This window comes from Aphelocoma coerulescens, chromosome 19 (genome assembly GCF_041296385.1).
Source record: "Aphelocoma coerulescens isolate FSJ_1873_10779 chromosome 19, UR_Acoe_1.0, whole genome shotgun sequence".
Classification (NCBI taxonomy): Eukaryota; Metazoa; Chordata; class Aves; order Passeriformes; family Corvidae; genus Aphelocoma; species Aphelocoma coerulescens.
The window spans coordinates 9,578,572-9,594,137 of record NC_091032.1 but is presented as its reverse complement, the minus strand read 5'-3'; the positions used below and the strand labels follow the sequence as shown (position 1 = coordinate 9,594,137).

Below are 15,566 nucleotides of genomic sequence, written 5' to 3'. Positions count from 1 at the left end.
AGTCCAGCCAGTGCCATCCTGGTTCTTCAACCAGGTTTGGGCACGGGGTGACTCGGGTGTGACCACGGTCCCTTCACCTGGCTGAAGGCTGCCTCGTCCCCAGAGGGTCTGCTCTCAGGTTGAGGGTGAGTTTGGATCTTGCCCCTGGAGTTTGGGCAGCAGAAGCCACAGTGGCCATCCCCAGGCTGGGGAGAGCTGCCTGCTGACCCTGCAGAGGACGGTGACTTCAGCAGCTCCATCCAGACGCTGCTTTAAAGGATCATGTGAGATCCCAGAGCTTAAAGACCAAGTGTGGTAGCTGCTGGCTACTCCTGCAGGTAACTAGCAGGGATGAATGGATGAATTTGTTAGGAGGGGAAGCTGGTGATAAGCAGGTATCTCCATAATTATTTGCAGAGATTAACGGAGCAGGTGCACTTCGGGCATAACTAATCCTTGAGAGACAAGGAGCAGGCAAAGACTGCAGGAGCTGATGTCTTTGAAATAGGTTAAACCAGTGACATTGCCCACCATCAGCATTGTGTTCCTTGCCTTTAAAGTGCTGACACTTACAGGTTTGATGGTAACTAGACTGCATAGGGGCACCTTTGCTTTCACATCAGATCTGCTGACATGAACAAGAGTCGATTCAGATGGGCATCCAAACATTAAAGTCCTTCCCTATTTCCATAAAATGATTGGCAGGATGCCTACTGCTAGCGGCTGGTAGCACTGCTGATAAATGGCATCTTGATAAAAACTTTGGGCTGTTTTAAGGAAAAAAAAAAAGCACACTCTTATTCTAATTCACTCAGCCCCTGACAGATGAGATGCCTCATCTCTAAAAATTAGATCCTGGTATCTTTGCTGTGTGTACAGAAGGAAAACAGCTTCCAGGGGCTGGGACGGGAGCTCGGTGTGCCCCGTGCCTCACCCCCCTCCTGGGCAGGCAGCCGACCCTGCCGTGGGGCAGCTCCCCTTCCCTGGCACTGAAAATGTACAGCTGGGGACTCAGCAGAAAGTGCCCAAAATACAGCAAAGGTTATCCCCAGGAAAAGGAAAAGGGCTTTCCCTTTCCAGGTCTTGAACTCCTGAAGCTTTCCATGGAGTCCTGAGGGTAAAATCTCGCTGGAGCAGCTGAATTCCAGGGTCATTTCTAAGACACAGAGACCCAAATCATGGAACCAGGTCCTTCCTGCAACTTAAAAGTGAACCTCACTCTGCCTCCGCAATATCACAGGCTTCATTTTCGCATGTAAAAGTCACCTAATTACGTTGTGAAGCTCCGAGCAGTAACACAGAGAGCTCCAGGAGCATCCCCTGCCTGCACAAAGGAAACAGCCATGGACAAGGACGGAGAAACCTCAAAGAATCCTTGGCGCTGCCAGAACAACCCGAGTCGGAACCAGCAGCAGAGCTTGTTTAAACCAACCCATGGTTTCTGGAGCTGCTGCCCTCCCCTTCTCCTTCCTGCCTCAGTCTGCCTCCAGATGTGCTGCCAGCTGTGCCAACACCAGCACGGAGACTGAACAAACGCACTTGAGCACATGGCAGGGCTGTCCCAGCCTGGCACCATCTCCAACCCTTCCCACAGCGGTGCCAGACCCCAGCCTGGCTCTGCACCCAGCAAAACCAGCAGTGCCAGTTTGTCACCACAGCTCAGAGACACAGAACCGACCCTAAGATGGGCCCTGAGAGCCCCCAACATCACAGCAGAGCGCCGGGAGCCTCCAGGCAGCCCAAGGAGAGCAGGAACGAGGTCTCCCTCCATCTCTTCCTGGCTGGAACCTCCCCAGGGCTCCAGAGCACCCCTCGGCCCCGAGGCTGGTTGTCCCCAAGCCCCAGCACAAGGAACACAATTAAGAGCAGTGACATCCTTACCTTGACTCCCGTCATGGTCCGCTGGAAGTCACTTGGAGAGCCGGGGCTTCAAAGCTGCCTCGCCATCATGTGATGTGACATCGTGGAGAATTTACTGGGGAAACAAAAAAACCCCACAAGTGTGAAATGTGACTGTCGATAAAGTAATCCTCAGCAATCAGACAAAATTAATTGTGTGAACATCATTGATCAAACCTACTTAATACACTGGGTTTGTGGAAAGCTGGAATGTAATTTCATTACCAATCTGCTCCATCCTAATGAAATTTCTAATAACACTTTAATTTTGATTTCGGTTAAGGAGAGAATGATGGAAATTTTCTTTTGCTTCTCTTGTAAGGTTTTATTTTATTGGTTTTCTGCAATATCAGGGATACTAATTTTTTTTTTAATTTGACATTTTATTAGCAGGGGGCTGAATATAACAACACAGATAAAAAACAAAATTACAAAACAGACAAACCTTACAGAAACAGAATTTATGTCAAACTTAAGGAGGCTAATTTTAAAGAAATTGATTTATTTTATGAGTGGTGATTTGGAATTTTTTTTTTTTTTTTTTTAAGTTCTAGCTGATTTTCTGACCCAAAGTGATTTAAATAATAGTGGTTTGCAGTTGCTTTTCTGTGGAGTTCTCCCAGAACAATGCTGGGAGAGGCAGCACCATGCCTGTGTTTGTAATGGGTAGATTAAGGGTGAGCAGACCCACGTCGGCAGCAAGGCCCCCTCAATTTGGACACAACCAAGATTTCACCCTTTGGGTCAAGTCTCAAAAGGCACCACCGAGGCCTCCAGACTGGAGCCAGGGGAGGGGTCAGAGGTTAAACACGCCAGGAGTGAGGGAGCACCGGGCAGGTAACTAAACGGGGGCACTGGGTCCGCAGGGAAGCCCCTGTGGGAGGTGCCCCCCTGCACCAGGGCCCTGCCTGCGCTACCTGGGACCCCCATCCCGGAGGGATCATGGCAGAGAAAAGTGACAACACGCCAGGAGAGGCCCAGCAGAAATCAAATTGATGAACCCAAGGATTGCACTTGAGGGCGAGCATCCTCCTGGCACCCCTGGATTCCGTGGGAGCGTGCGCTGCCAGCGGGGTGCCAGGGGAAAGCCAAGGGACACGTCCTTGGGCCACCCTGCCTTGTGCCAGCTGAGGGCTCAGGGCACCACGTGCTGGCAGCACCCACCCATGGAGGAGCTGGGCCAGGACAAGGTGCCTGCCCGGAGCCTCCAGGCTGCTGCAAAGTGCTTTTCACCGAGGGCAGCGGAAAGGCCTGGAAACAGCGACTGTGTTGTTGCTTTCTGTGCTGCCAGGCTCTGCAAACGCACAGCCCTTGTCTGCAGCTCGCAGGGGAGGGCAGGCCCTGCTCTGGGAGCAGCTGGGCGCTGCTGATGGCTCGGCTGGCAGCGCAGCCAGTGACTGGAAATCACCTGTCCTGGGCAGCAGGACGTGTGCAGGGATGCTCAGGGCGCACTCTGATGGCTCCCCGGCATTTGGGGCCTCTGCACGACGGGCTGGGCTGTGATGAGCAGACAAGGGAGCACGGAGCGTGCATGCTTGCTGCAGGAAGGTGATGCTCTTTGACTACTGAACTGGTGCCTGTCTCTGGTATTTCCATTTTCAGCAATCTGATGTGTTTTGGAGATTTATTCATGACTGGTGTAGTGAAAAATTGGAAAAGGCTAGCAGGACAGCCATGGCCTGGAGATCCAGCAGCTGATTGAGGCTACAACTGAATTACTGTCAGAGGCATCATGCAAGGTTTACTCCGGCGAGTGGGAAGTTGAATCTTTATATTAATAAGTGAACATGAACTATCAGAGGGACTGGCATATGTCTGCTGCCGGGCAGGGCTGCAAGGAGCTGTCAGATCAAGGGGAGACTCGAGCAGACAAATGGAGAAGCTCCAGTGCCCCCTTCACGTGCTACAGAGGTGTCTCAGCAGAGCAGGAGAATTTATTGGTGCACAAAGGCTCAGAGCTGCCTCAGACTGAATCCCTGGGTGAAAGCAGACACAGAATCTCGGCCATTGCTCCATCCCTCAAGCACAGGTGAAAATCCAGCCCCTTGCTTGAAATAAAACCACGGTGCTGACCACAAGGGACACGTGCTGTTAATGCACATCCAGAAATCCCAGTCCAACTGGGAACACCAGTGCCTGAAAACTCAGGGAAAATCCTTTACCACAAACCAAACTCAGGAAGCCCAAACCTATAGCAAGTGCTATGGAAAGGATAATTTTCACCCTGTTTCCAAAAAGAAAAGGAAAATGTGCTGGTCAGTGCTGATCACTGCCCTCCCCCTTGGCACAGGCATAGAGCCCTCCTCTATGGCTTCCACACCGGCCACTTGCAGAGCTGCCCCACTTTTGTTTCCACATCAAGCACAAGAAGCCCCTTTCCATCTTGCTTCCCACCTGCTGGGTGTAAAAGGATGGGAGGGAATGCCCCTTTCCACAAGGATGGTTCTCCCCAGACCTGAATTTCTGAGAAAATTAAGCAAATAAGCAAGGGGGGATTTCAACTTTTAATCTCTTGGCAACCAGATTTAACCCATCCCAGGGCCCACTCCCGGCCTCTCTGAGCCAGGCTGTGTTTAGGTGAAGCTCAGCCTCATGAGCTCCTCCCAGGGAGTTTCCAAGGGAGGGAGAGCCGAGGGTGATAATGCCCCAGAGCTCTCCTGAGCTAACACCCCTCCTGGAGATGAGATCCCCCTGAGTTTTAGGGGTTTATAATCTTTCTGCTTCCTCCACAGTCCCGTTGCACTTTGCTAATCCTTAATGCCACCGCTGTCCTTGGCAAGGCTCAGAAAAGGGACTTTCTCCTACCAGAAAGGCAGGAGAGCTGATTTCCTAATAATTTATGGCTCCAACAAAGTTGCAGAGCAGCAACCAAGTATGCAGGAAAGGTTGGGGTGAAAAATTATTTACAAAGTGAATGCCCTGAAGACACTTGTACTGGACAACAATTACGGCACCTTAATTAACTGAAATTTAGTTCGCCCGTCGACTGAGGCATGTCCAGTGCTAAAGTTATGCCACTACTGCTGTCTACGACTGGTTAATGAATATAAATCAGATGGTTTATAGTTAGTGAACATGTAATAGGCTTGCAATGAGTTGAATTCCAATGCAAAATGCCTGGGGATAGGAACATGCCATCCATAAAATATATATAAATAACAGATTTACATTTCTACAAGGAAAAAAACAAAGCTGTGCTCCCATCTTGGTATTCTCCCAGCTGGACAGACCTGAGCTCCAGTTCCCCAATGAGACATGGGATCAGCAAAGAGGACTTTAAGAGTCTGGTCACCCAAGGTGCAGCTCCTGAAAGGCCAAAACTCTCCCGTGTCCTCCTTGCTTCCCTCCCAGCCAGTGAGCCCTGTCCTGCAGGTTTGTCCTGTGCCTGTTCAGAGCTGCTTGGGAGCAGTGCCTGAGGGGCAGGAGCACTGAAGGTGACCCCTGAAGGTGCAGAGCACCTGGTGCAGGTACCAAAGCCTGGCCAGAGGCAGCTGAGGCCACCAGAGAGGGCGGTGCTGCCTTGGCTTGGCTCTGAGTCAATGCCTGGGGACAGCGGGGACACGGCTGTGCTTTTGCCGTGGCTCCTGCTGCAGGAACCTTTACTGACAGCAGCAGAAAAGAGCAGACAGCAAAGGCTCCATCTCCAGAGATAATTCAGGATAAAAGATGAAACAACAGCAGCACCCTGCCCCTTGTTCTGCAGTCAGTCCTGAGCACAGGTTGCAAACAAACAAATCTCTGCACGTTCCTTGAAAAATAACCTCAATTTGGTGCCAGCTGCGAGCTGGGCAGGCCTGGCCAAAGGCCCCTGCAGCTGGGTAAAGCCTTACCCAGGCTTGGTGTCATCCAAGGTGCTGTGCCAGGTCAGGGATGGGAGACTGCTGACCTTTGGGGTGCCCTGCAAAGGAGCCTCTCACCCCACTCCTGGCAGATAAAGTTCCTCTGGTCATTCCGTGCTGGAGTGCCCAGAGGATGCTGTGCCCCAAATCCCAAACTCTTGGGGAGTTGTTGGCACCAAGCCTGAGGTAGGAGTAACCATCAAAAAAACACCCAGTGTCAAAAAACCCCAGTCTCAGCTCTTTACATTTCCTTGCTGCAGAAGCAAGAAATTGTGGACTTTATTTATTGCACAAATTAGGTGCAAGAAAATTATTTTCTTAATGTGAGACTTGATGAATGTTCTCAACTCTCCACCCTGCTAGGAAGAGGGGGCTACAATGAAAATTATTTACAAAGCATGTGCTACCCTGCAGGGATATTTATTCAGGCAGGGGATGTTTCCGCAGATTTTGTTGACAAAGGCAAATCAAATTACATTTTTGTGAACATTACAACGAGCATCTTGATTTGCTATGGACATCAGCTGGCTCCTGACTGAGCCTGGGAAGCAGCTCGGGCCCAGCACCCTCCAGGCACCTACAAAGGTGGTCATTTTTGGGAACAGATGGGTAAAGTGCTCTGCAAGCTGTTCATGCTCTTCTAAATACTGGCTGGGAGTTTTTATCCCTTTAAAATGTATATAAATTACTATAAAAACCACGCTCAGATTAAAGATGGTTAATGGCTGTGAGGGCAAGGGGAGCTCTCAGGAGGCCCTGTAAGACCCCCATATGGGGGGTCACAGCCCCCAAACCCCTGGAAAAGCAGCAAATGGCAGTGCTGGAACTCACCTGAGCCCTGTCTGCCCCAAAATCAGCCACCAGGCGTAGGAACACACGGCTGCAGGTGTGGATTGCACAGAGAGCACACGGGTAACAGCAGCATTTCAAATCCAGTTATTGTCGCTGCCTTAAAGTGACTCCTTTCAGCCAGAGGACATGGAAGCAGCATCCCTGGCAGAAGCTCCTCTAGCAGGAGCCCTTCACCTGCACCCCTCCACTGAGGGGAGGAAAGGCTGCTGCAGGATCAGGGCTGGGATTTTTCCAGAATTCCTGTGTTAGTATCATGATACAGCTTTCCCCAGGGGCTCAGGGTTAACCTGAGACCTGCACAGCTCTCTGCCCACACTGCCAGGCTGGGAATGTTTTGGGAAGAGCACAGGAAGACTTAAAACATGGATTCTCACAGCAGGAAGAAATGGTTTGGAGCTGCTGGAAAATCACCTCAGTGCAACATCACCGATCCCATCTGATTAAACCTCTGGGTCTTACACTTGGTCTTCAATCAGGTCTCTGGGAAGTCCCAACAGATTACAGCACCCCTGTGCTCAGCCATCATAATGACTTGTGAGTGATTAGCTTAACCAGCATTTCACCCAATTCAATTTCCATGGCTGGCCTATCCGTACCAGGAAAGACGTTCACATTAATTTTTACATAATTAAATCAGGAATGACCCCGGTGCCAATGAAATAAAACCTCAATTCTTCCTGGGCTCCAGCGCACTCAGCTCAGCTTTAACCCTCAGAGCACAAAACTTGGCTGGAAGGGACCGATCTGGCTCCGGGTGCTCTTCAGTGCCTCTTCCAGCCCCTTCGCCCTCCTCGGGCTGAGTGACTCCATCACCCAACCCTGCTCCCAGTTCCCCACCACAGCACCAGAAAAGCCCCTGGCATGGACAATCCTGCACCTCACTTCAACTTTTATAGCTGGATTTTCTGGAAAAAGCCCAAACGAGCAGCACAGCAACACAAGAGCCCCTTGATGAGCGACGTCCCAGCTCCACGATTTCCAAGGAGCACCTGGTTCCCGTGCACTGCCATGGGCCACGCTTTGTCCCTCTGCTGTCACGAGCTGCAGCAAGTCCTGACCATCTGGAGAACCAACACCAGGGTGAAGGCCAGGCCTTCCCTCAGGTGCCCTCCCAGGAGAAGGCCTCCCTTCCTTGCAGCCCTTCCCAACAGCCTGCAAACCCCTCAGCCCCTCTGCCTGCAGCTCCCACTGCTCCCGGGGTCCCGACCGCTCCCTGGGATGTGATGCTGGACTCAGCAGTCTAACGAGGATAATTACTGAGTGTTTCACTAACCAGCCCCCCTTTGGAGGTGGCAGCGGTTCCCCACTTCTACTGTAATTTTAATTGGTGGGCAAACATGATGTTTGTAGAGACAAAGCCTCATTCTTCTCTCCCTTGCAACAGTTTAAATCAATACTAACCCGGGGCTGCTTGGAAATATTTAATGAAAACTATTTTGACAGAAAATTGGATTCTTGATGAGGCAAAATATTTGTTTTCAACAGAAAAGTTTGATTTTGTTGAGAAGCCAAAACTTTTCCAATTTTTACTGAAAGGTCAAATCTCAGCCGTCGCCCTTGTGCATCCTTTGTCCCGATAAAGGGAAGGAGTGCAGGCAGCCACAGGGATGAGATCCCATCCCAGGCACTCCGGGCTGGAGCCAGGAGCCCTGGGACACCTGTGGAAGCCATAACCTTCATGCTGTGACCTATCCCACTGTGACAAACCCGGGGGACCGAGGGCACACGGCGTGTCCCAGGAGCAGGGCTCGGAGCAGCGGCACGGAGCGAAGCGAGTCCATAGATCACCGCAAGCCCCGCGCCCGAGGGCTCTGCCTGCGCGTTCACCTTGAGGTGAAATTAGCGATGGCAAAAAAACACCTTACTCAGGTCTTGGCTAATGATTATCCCATTAAAGAATCAGCTGACATAATATCATTTGGTGGTTTTATAAACCTCAGTGACAACAAGACTGATGGGGCCTAAAGCCCTGACAGCTCAACTGCCCAGAAAGGAGGAAGGTACAGGAATCTGCTCTTTTACTGTACTGTGAATTTCATGGCACTAAAAACCCACAATAAAATAATCCTTGGAAAGGCGGGTAACCTTTGCCTGTCCCCAGAAACACACGGATGCTCACACCCAGCCATCCCACTCGCTGGCACCTTTCCATCCAGCCTGAAAACTGCAAGTGGAGCAAGTCACAGCGAGCGGCCGGGCTGCCCCAGCCCTGGCAGGACCGCGGGGATGCAGCAGCTGGGGGGGTCCTCTCCCTGCTGCTGAGCCCCTCTGGAGCCTCCAGAGCCCCTCAGAGAGGAGCTCTGCCCAGTGAGCCAGCCCCAGCAGCGATGCTGGGGAGTGCTGAGCTCGGACTCTGCGGCAGCAGCTCCGCATCCAACCCTGGCTCAGCCGCCGCCAATTCGGGACAAGGTGAGGTCAGCCCGAGAAGTGGCTCCCACGGCGCAGGTGCCTGCTACAATTAGCCCATTTAACTAGAAAGAGGAAAAAGTGTGCGTGCTGCAGTTCCTGTCCTCACCCAGCCCTGCACCGGAGCCATCGATGCCGGCAGGACAAACACAACCTCACAGGACATTCACTGTGCTCGTGATGCTCAGGGGGATCTGGGCAGGGCACGTGGCCTGTCCTGCTCTTTTAAAAGAGGCACCACACAGGTGAGCACTGACCAGCAAGTGCTTCCACTCTGGTTTAAGAATGCACATACATATATAATTTTTAAATTTTTTTTTTACAACTCTACAACAAAAAAAATTATCCAAATCAAATAAAGCATTGGCCTAAGGCACCACTGCATCCCAGCATTCCATATTATGCATTTTAGAAGGGGAGGAAAAAAAAAAAAAGCTTTGCTTTTCTCCCCCTTGCCTGGGTGTCATGAGCAAGAAATGAACAGCTGACCTGAGTTTGAATTTAGAGTGTTCATTAATAGGATATTATGCCATATGCTCAGCACACTGTCTTTTTTTTTAATGCAGCCGCCAATTTGAGAGAATTTCTAATTAGTAATGGTATAATGAGAGTATTCAGAGGCTAATGTGGTGGGTGGGGAAGCGAAATAGATCGCTTGGTGTGGACTGGAAATATTTCTGTTCGAATTCCTGGTGAAATAATGACCCGCCGTAAAAGGCTGCGATCTCTGACAAATGAAGGACGCTCGGGGAGGTTACAGGAACTGCGCAGGGAGCATTTATCAGAGCGGGGGGAAAGGTGAGACAATTTGGGCTGCCCGAGCTTCATGCAGGGAATGGCTGGCAAGGAAAAACATTGGAGCTGGGGCTGGGCTGGAAGGGAGGGAGGGAGCACAAAGGAGGCCCCGGGAGGGAGAGCCCTGGCAGCAGGAGATGCTCAGCTGGGTGCTGGGGGGTGGTGGAGGTGCCTCCTACCTGAGCCTGGGGGGCTTTGACCCTCCCTGCCCCACCAGCATCCAGGCACCAGTGCCCAGCTGGGCACAGCGTGGGGACAACACCCAGCAGGACACGGCAGTGGGAAATACTCAGGAGCACAGAAACCCCCTGAGGAAACCCACCTGAGCCCAGCAGCTGCCAGTGCCTGCTCTGTGAGCCAGTGGTGATGGAGTTGGGGACAGGGAGATGTCCAGGCTGCCCCAAATGCCTTTGGAAAGTGCTTTTGCTTTATATTGGGGGGTCACACCATTTGCTGTCAACACTGTTATAGAAGATTTGGATTATTGGGCCATGGATACAGGTGGGTGTTTCGTGGGAACCTGTTGGCATGAAGTGTTCAATGTATTTTTAATAAAATAAAGCTTTGAGGACTGGGAGCTGATGGAGAGTGGTGTCTCAGGCTGCTTTATCCTGCAGGTATGGGCAGGAAATAAACCTACATAAACCACGGCACAGGTCCAGAGGACTCTGTCCTAAAATCCCAGAGCATCCTTTGATTTGAACTCTGATTTTTACACAACAGAAAAGGGACAGATTTTCAGTGGTTTGCAAAAAGTCAGGCTGCGCGACAGGAAAATGCTCCTTGCCCTATTCAAAAAACATAGCACTTACAAATTGGAAAATAAAACATTTGCCCAGGAGAAAAGGGGTTTGGTCTGGTGTGGATATGGGAACTGGGCTGTCTGGTCTAACAGCACGAGCCCATTCCTCTGGTTTCAGAGGGAGATTCCAAGTAGTGACAGGGAAAACCTGCATGTTGTAAGCATTAAAAAAAAAAGAATAAACTTATTGCCTTTCTCCCACGTCCCAGCCAGCACCGAGTCCCTGGTGAGGGAATACACCCTGTGCTGCAGAGGACAGTGTTCCCACTCCGGCTTTGCCAGCTTTGGGAACGCCGTGCCTCCTCCGTGCAGCCTCTGCTGGAACACATGCAGATTTCTCCAAATGAGCTGTCGTTAATTTGCCTTTTGATTGGACCAATTAGATCTTTAACACTGCAGGAAATAATTTTTTACTAATGATTAAGCTTCAGACCAGGAGCCTCCCTCTCCTGTGGAATGGTTTTACGGCGTTGCCATCTTCCCTCTAAGAAAGCCACTAAAGTTCTACGACCGCGGGGTGTCCCCGGCGCTTCCTCCTCCCTTTGTGCCACACACAGATTGTCCAGGGACAGGGAGGGGAGCAGCCTGGGATGGGAAGTAAATCACAGAATTCCAGGATGCTTTGGGTGGGAAGGGACCTTAAAGCCCATCCAATTCCAACCCCAGCACCTTCCACTATCCCAGGTTTTTCCAAACCCCGTCCCACCTGGCCTTGAAGATTCCCAGGGATGGGGCAGAAGAATTTCTTCCTAATGTCCTCTTCCAGTTTAAAGCCATTCCCTCCTTCCTGCTGGGGAATTGATAGGCATGGACCAGGCAGAGCAGAAAGGCAAGGCTCTGCTCGAGCCCCAAACCAGGGACTGGCCCAGCTGCCAGGCACTCGGGGATTGTGTAAACCCTGCTTGGAAAATTAAATATTCATCATGCTCATATTGGATTCTAGAGCACCTTTTAGGAAGAAGTAAATGAGATTGGCTTTAAAAGAAGGAAAAAGGCACAGGGGCCATGTAGAACCAAGCCACAGCTTCATAAATAATATGTTTTTATGCCAACACTCAACAATTAAAAGGCTTAAGATTCGTTTTGGAGAATGAATTGAGCTAAAAATTCATTCTCCTACCCTCTTCCATGTGCACAGGAAAATGAATGCATTCACCCAGTATATTTTCAGAAGGGATTTATTCCTTGCTCTCACGTCATCCTTATTTTCCCAAGTAATAGATGTGAGTGGCAAAGTGTAAGCAAGGCTTTTCCCCCTCCTTTAAAGTAAATCTCCATCCTGTTGACAGCCATGCCCAAATCTGTCTGACCTGGAGGCTCTGCATTGTCTCTGTCCTGAGCTGTTTCCCCTCTCCCTGTGCCCTGAAGGGGTGCAGGGGCAGTGGCACGGTGCACACAGGACCCCTGGCATTGCTGGCACCTCTATTCCCACCCTCCACAACATTCCCAACACTCGTGGAAGAGAGAGGATGCAAGGGGCACAGGCCCTGCTGGCTCTTGGGAAGGACCCCCAACCCCACCAGAAGCATCCCCCAGCTCATTTCACAGCCCATTAGCCAGAAATAAATATTAATATAATATGATATTATTCTGATGAAAGTGAAAAATGTGACTATAATAAGGCTCTCGTGCTCCACTTGGATTAATATGCCCGTTAATTACCAGCAGCTCCTGTGGTCTGCAGCCCGACGGGAGCAGCGCTCAGGGCTTGCCTTCAGGAGCTTCCTGAGGTTCAGGGAGAGCCCAAAGTGACGCTGGGGTGGAATAAACCCCCTGGGAGCTGGTGCAAGGACAAGGAGCAGCCACCAGCACCTTGAATCCTGGGAACAGGCAGAGGGAATGGTGCCCAGGGAACGCACTCAGGGCTCTGCTCACTGGGCCCTGGGAAACTCCTCCCCATCAATGTGGAACACCCAATTTCAGGGCTTAAGCCAGCAATATTTTTCATATATTTCATTCATTTTCTGCCTAAAAGCACTATCCAAACTCAGCCTGAACTTCCAAAGGGGTTCTATCATCCCAAAACCGCATTTTGATGACCAAGCTATCCATCCAAAGAACTCCCTTTCCCAAAACACAGCTGAGAGCTGTGCTGCATCCTGAGATCACCATGGAAAGCACCAGAATTCTCTGGAGCAACTGGAGCAGGGCACTCCTGGGAGGTTTGCAGGGACCAGAGCATGGACACTGGGGAGCTGTGGGAAGGCTCTGGTGTGATAAAAGTAATCCTCAGCACAAGAATCAGCTGTGGACAGTGCAACCAGTGCCATGGACCTCCCACCAGTGCTGTGGACAGTGCAACCAGTGCTGTGGACACTCCCACCAGTGCCATGGACACTCCCACCAGTGCCATGGACACTCCAGCTACACCTATGGACTCTCCAACAGTGCCACGGACACTCCCTGCTCCATGTTGGGGACCCAACATAGGTGGCCCCATGGCACATGGGGCAGGGCTGGACCACACCAGCCCCATTCCACCTCAGCTGCACAACTCTGGCAAAATCTCCCCTCTCCTTCCCCCCTTCCTTAAACCTCCCACCTCAGCTCTGCAGACTTTCCCCCCGTGCTCCAACCTGACACAGAAATTCCCACCAAGCCCCTGCTCAGGGAGCGCTCGCTCCTTCCCGACACGTGCGCGGCCTCCTGGGAGGTGGAACGGATAAGCTGACACCTCTAAGGAGGTCTGAGATGAAAAATGGTGTAGCTGTGACAAATATGTGTCAGCACAGCCCCAGGGCTGGCAGCTGCCGTGCCCTGTCCCGAGCCACCCGCGCTGTCCTCGCCGGGACGTGGCCTTGGGAGAGCCTCGTCCCCGGGAAACGCCACGGCTCCCACCAGCGCTCGTCTCCCTTTAAATGTTATTTGGGAAGTTTTGCCAGCTTTACTTTGCACAGCCTGGTACTGTTCATTTTAGGTTTGTTAGAAATGTTCTCCAGCTGAACACTGAGTGAAATAAATTCAAATCCTACTCTGCAAATGACACTGCACATAAATATTCAGTAAATTAGCAGCACACTTTTATAGATTTATCAGTCATTGCTGGCACAGAATGACAGGCAATGTTGTAGCTGAAATATTAATGCTGACAAATTAATGATTTCTGAGTAAATGATGTCATTTTTGCACCGTTTCATTAAAATTTACTCACTTTCAATATCAGTTTCATTTCTACGCCAAAAAAAAAATTAAAATCATTTTCATTCTCTTTCTCGCTCGCTCTTTTCTCTTTCCCTCTAGGAGCCTTTTTTGAACCCAAAGGGCATAAATTTCCTGCACAGAGGAAGAAGAGGGGCTGAAGTTTGTGGAGAGGGCAGGCTATGGAGCCCTGTCCCCCTGGTAGGAGCCAGCTCCTCTCTCTGCACCCTGCTCGAGCTGGGCGCTCCCTGCTTGGAGCATGGATCGGACCCTAGGGAACAATCCCTGCCTCTGCCAGGACCCCTTATATTGGAGCTTTCACATCCCCCAGCCCTGGGCTGGGGTGCAGAGGTGTGGAGGGGGAGGTTGGGTGTCCTCCCAGCCCACCCTACACACACCAGGAGGTCAATGCATGGAGCAACACTTCATGAATTCCATTGCAATTCTTCCATGGATTCCCCAAAGCAAAAGGGATGGCACCTTTGGAGTTCACAGCAGTTTGAGAAGAGAAAGCTGGGTTCACCCACAGGGAATCTCCTCCCTGGAGCCTTTGCCACCAGCTGCCATCTTTAATATGCCACGTTGGGTATTTTTGGCAAATTACCCCATCAAAATCTTTCCTGCCCTGTCTGTCATCCTGGGCAGGACTGGTGACATCTCTGACAGGTGACTGACAAAGACAGTTGTAGTGGAAAAAAAAAAGGGAGGGTGGGGGGGGAAGAGGAAAAGAAAAAAAAAAAAAGGCAGATAGAAAGCAAGAGAGAAAGAGCCCAGAGAAGGTTTTACCCAGGGTTCCCTGGGCTGAGCTATATCAGTCAATCTCCGGGCTAATTCGTGTCAGTACTTGTTTCCTATCTCCTTGAGTCTCCAGCGGAAGGTTGATAAAATTGAAGTGGAAATGAAGTTGGATGCACAGGAGGATACATACAACAATAGCCTGGTGAAATGGGTTTGTATCCCTGATACACTCTTTGGAGCATCAGGATTCGTGGTGACCTTGACAGTGTCCTTGGGAGAATAAAATAAAATAAAAGGCAGAATTTCCGTCTGCCAGAAGAAATTTAAGCAAAGTGCCACATTTACCACATGGACTCTGTGGCTGCTGGCATCGCGCATCCGGCTTATTTATCCAGTGGGAATTTGTGTTTGCTCAAGTACTTCCCCAGCTATCTGTGTGAAATGCAAAGAGAGAGCCTGCTCAGAGCTCTCTGCAGTGCTGCTTCTTGTAAGAAAGTCTCTGTTGCCTCAGCCAGTTGGTGGTGAACAGGAGGAAACTCGTCCCAGTTTAAATAAAATGTTCCTGAGAGTGTGTGTGCAGTGAGTTCCTATCCAGGTGCCAATCCTGTGTGAGCACAATCTCGGAGAGAAACTCCACCGAGGCGCTCCTGCTTAAACACAACAAGGATCTCTGTTTGCCAGCCCCCCAAAAATCAAAACACGGGGAATAACTGTGCTGAAGGACATGGGAGAGGGGGAGAGAGCCCATGAAAGCGTTCAGAATGTGGGAGAATGGGGATCATGCTGATATTTTATCCACCTTTATTTACTGCCATGGCCTCTCCCCCTCACTGCAGTAATTCTGGAAGTGCCCCACTGACTGATGGATGCCCTGAGTGCCCAGGTTTATGGAAAGCCAAGGATCAGACGAGCAGCTCTGGTTGGACCCTTCCCCTCTGGCTTCCCAAGGGATTTCCGTAGCAGCCGTGCTGTCCTGCCTGAGTGATGGATCAGAGGTTTCCCATAAAGCTCAGAGCAGCCCATGTTTTTTATGAGGCTGGAGAAAGGAGGATTTTAGGTGTCTATTTGCATTGCAGATAAATCCAAGGAGGCAGCAAGTTTGCTTTAGGTGCTTTTCC

The 15,566-nt window shown here is 50.8% G+C and overlaps 1 long non-coding RNA gene across 1 annotated transcript in view; it reads right to left on the bottom strand.

Annotated features, from left to right (window-relative positions):
- LOC138120631 (uncharacterized) overlaps positions 1-15,566 on the bottom strand; it is a 129,288-nt gene that overhangs the window by 21,172 nt on the left and 92,550 nt on the right. The window contains exon 2 of the long non-coding RNA XR_011155920.1: positions 1,861-1,954. This is a non-coding gene — a long non-coding RNA (uncharacterized lncRNA). The remainder of the gene's footprint in view (positions 1-1,860; positions 1,955-15,566) is intronic.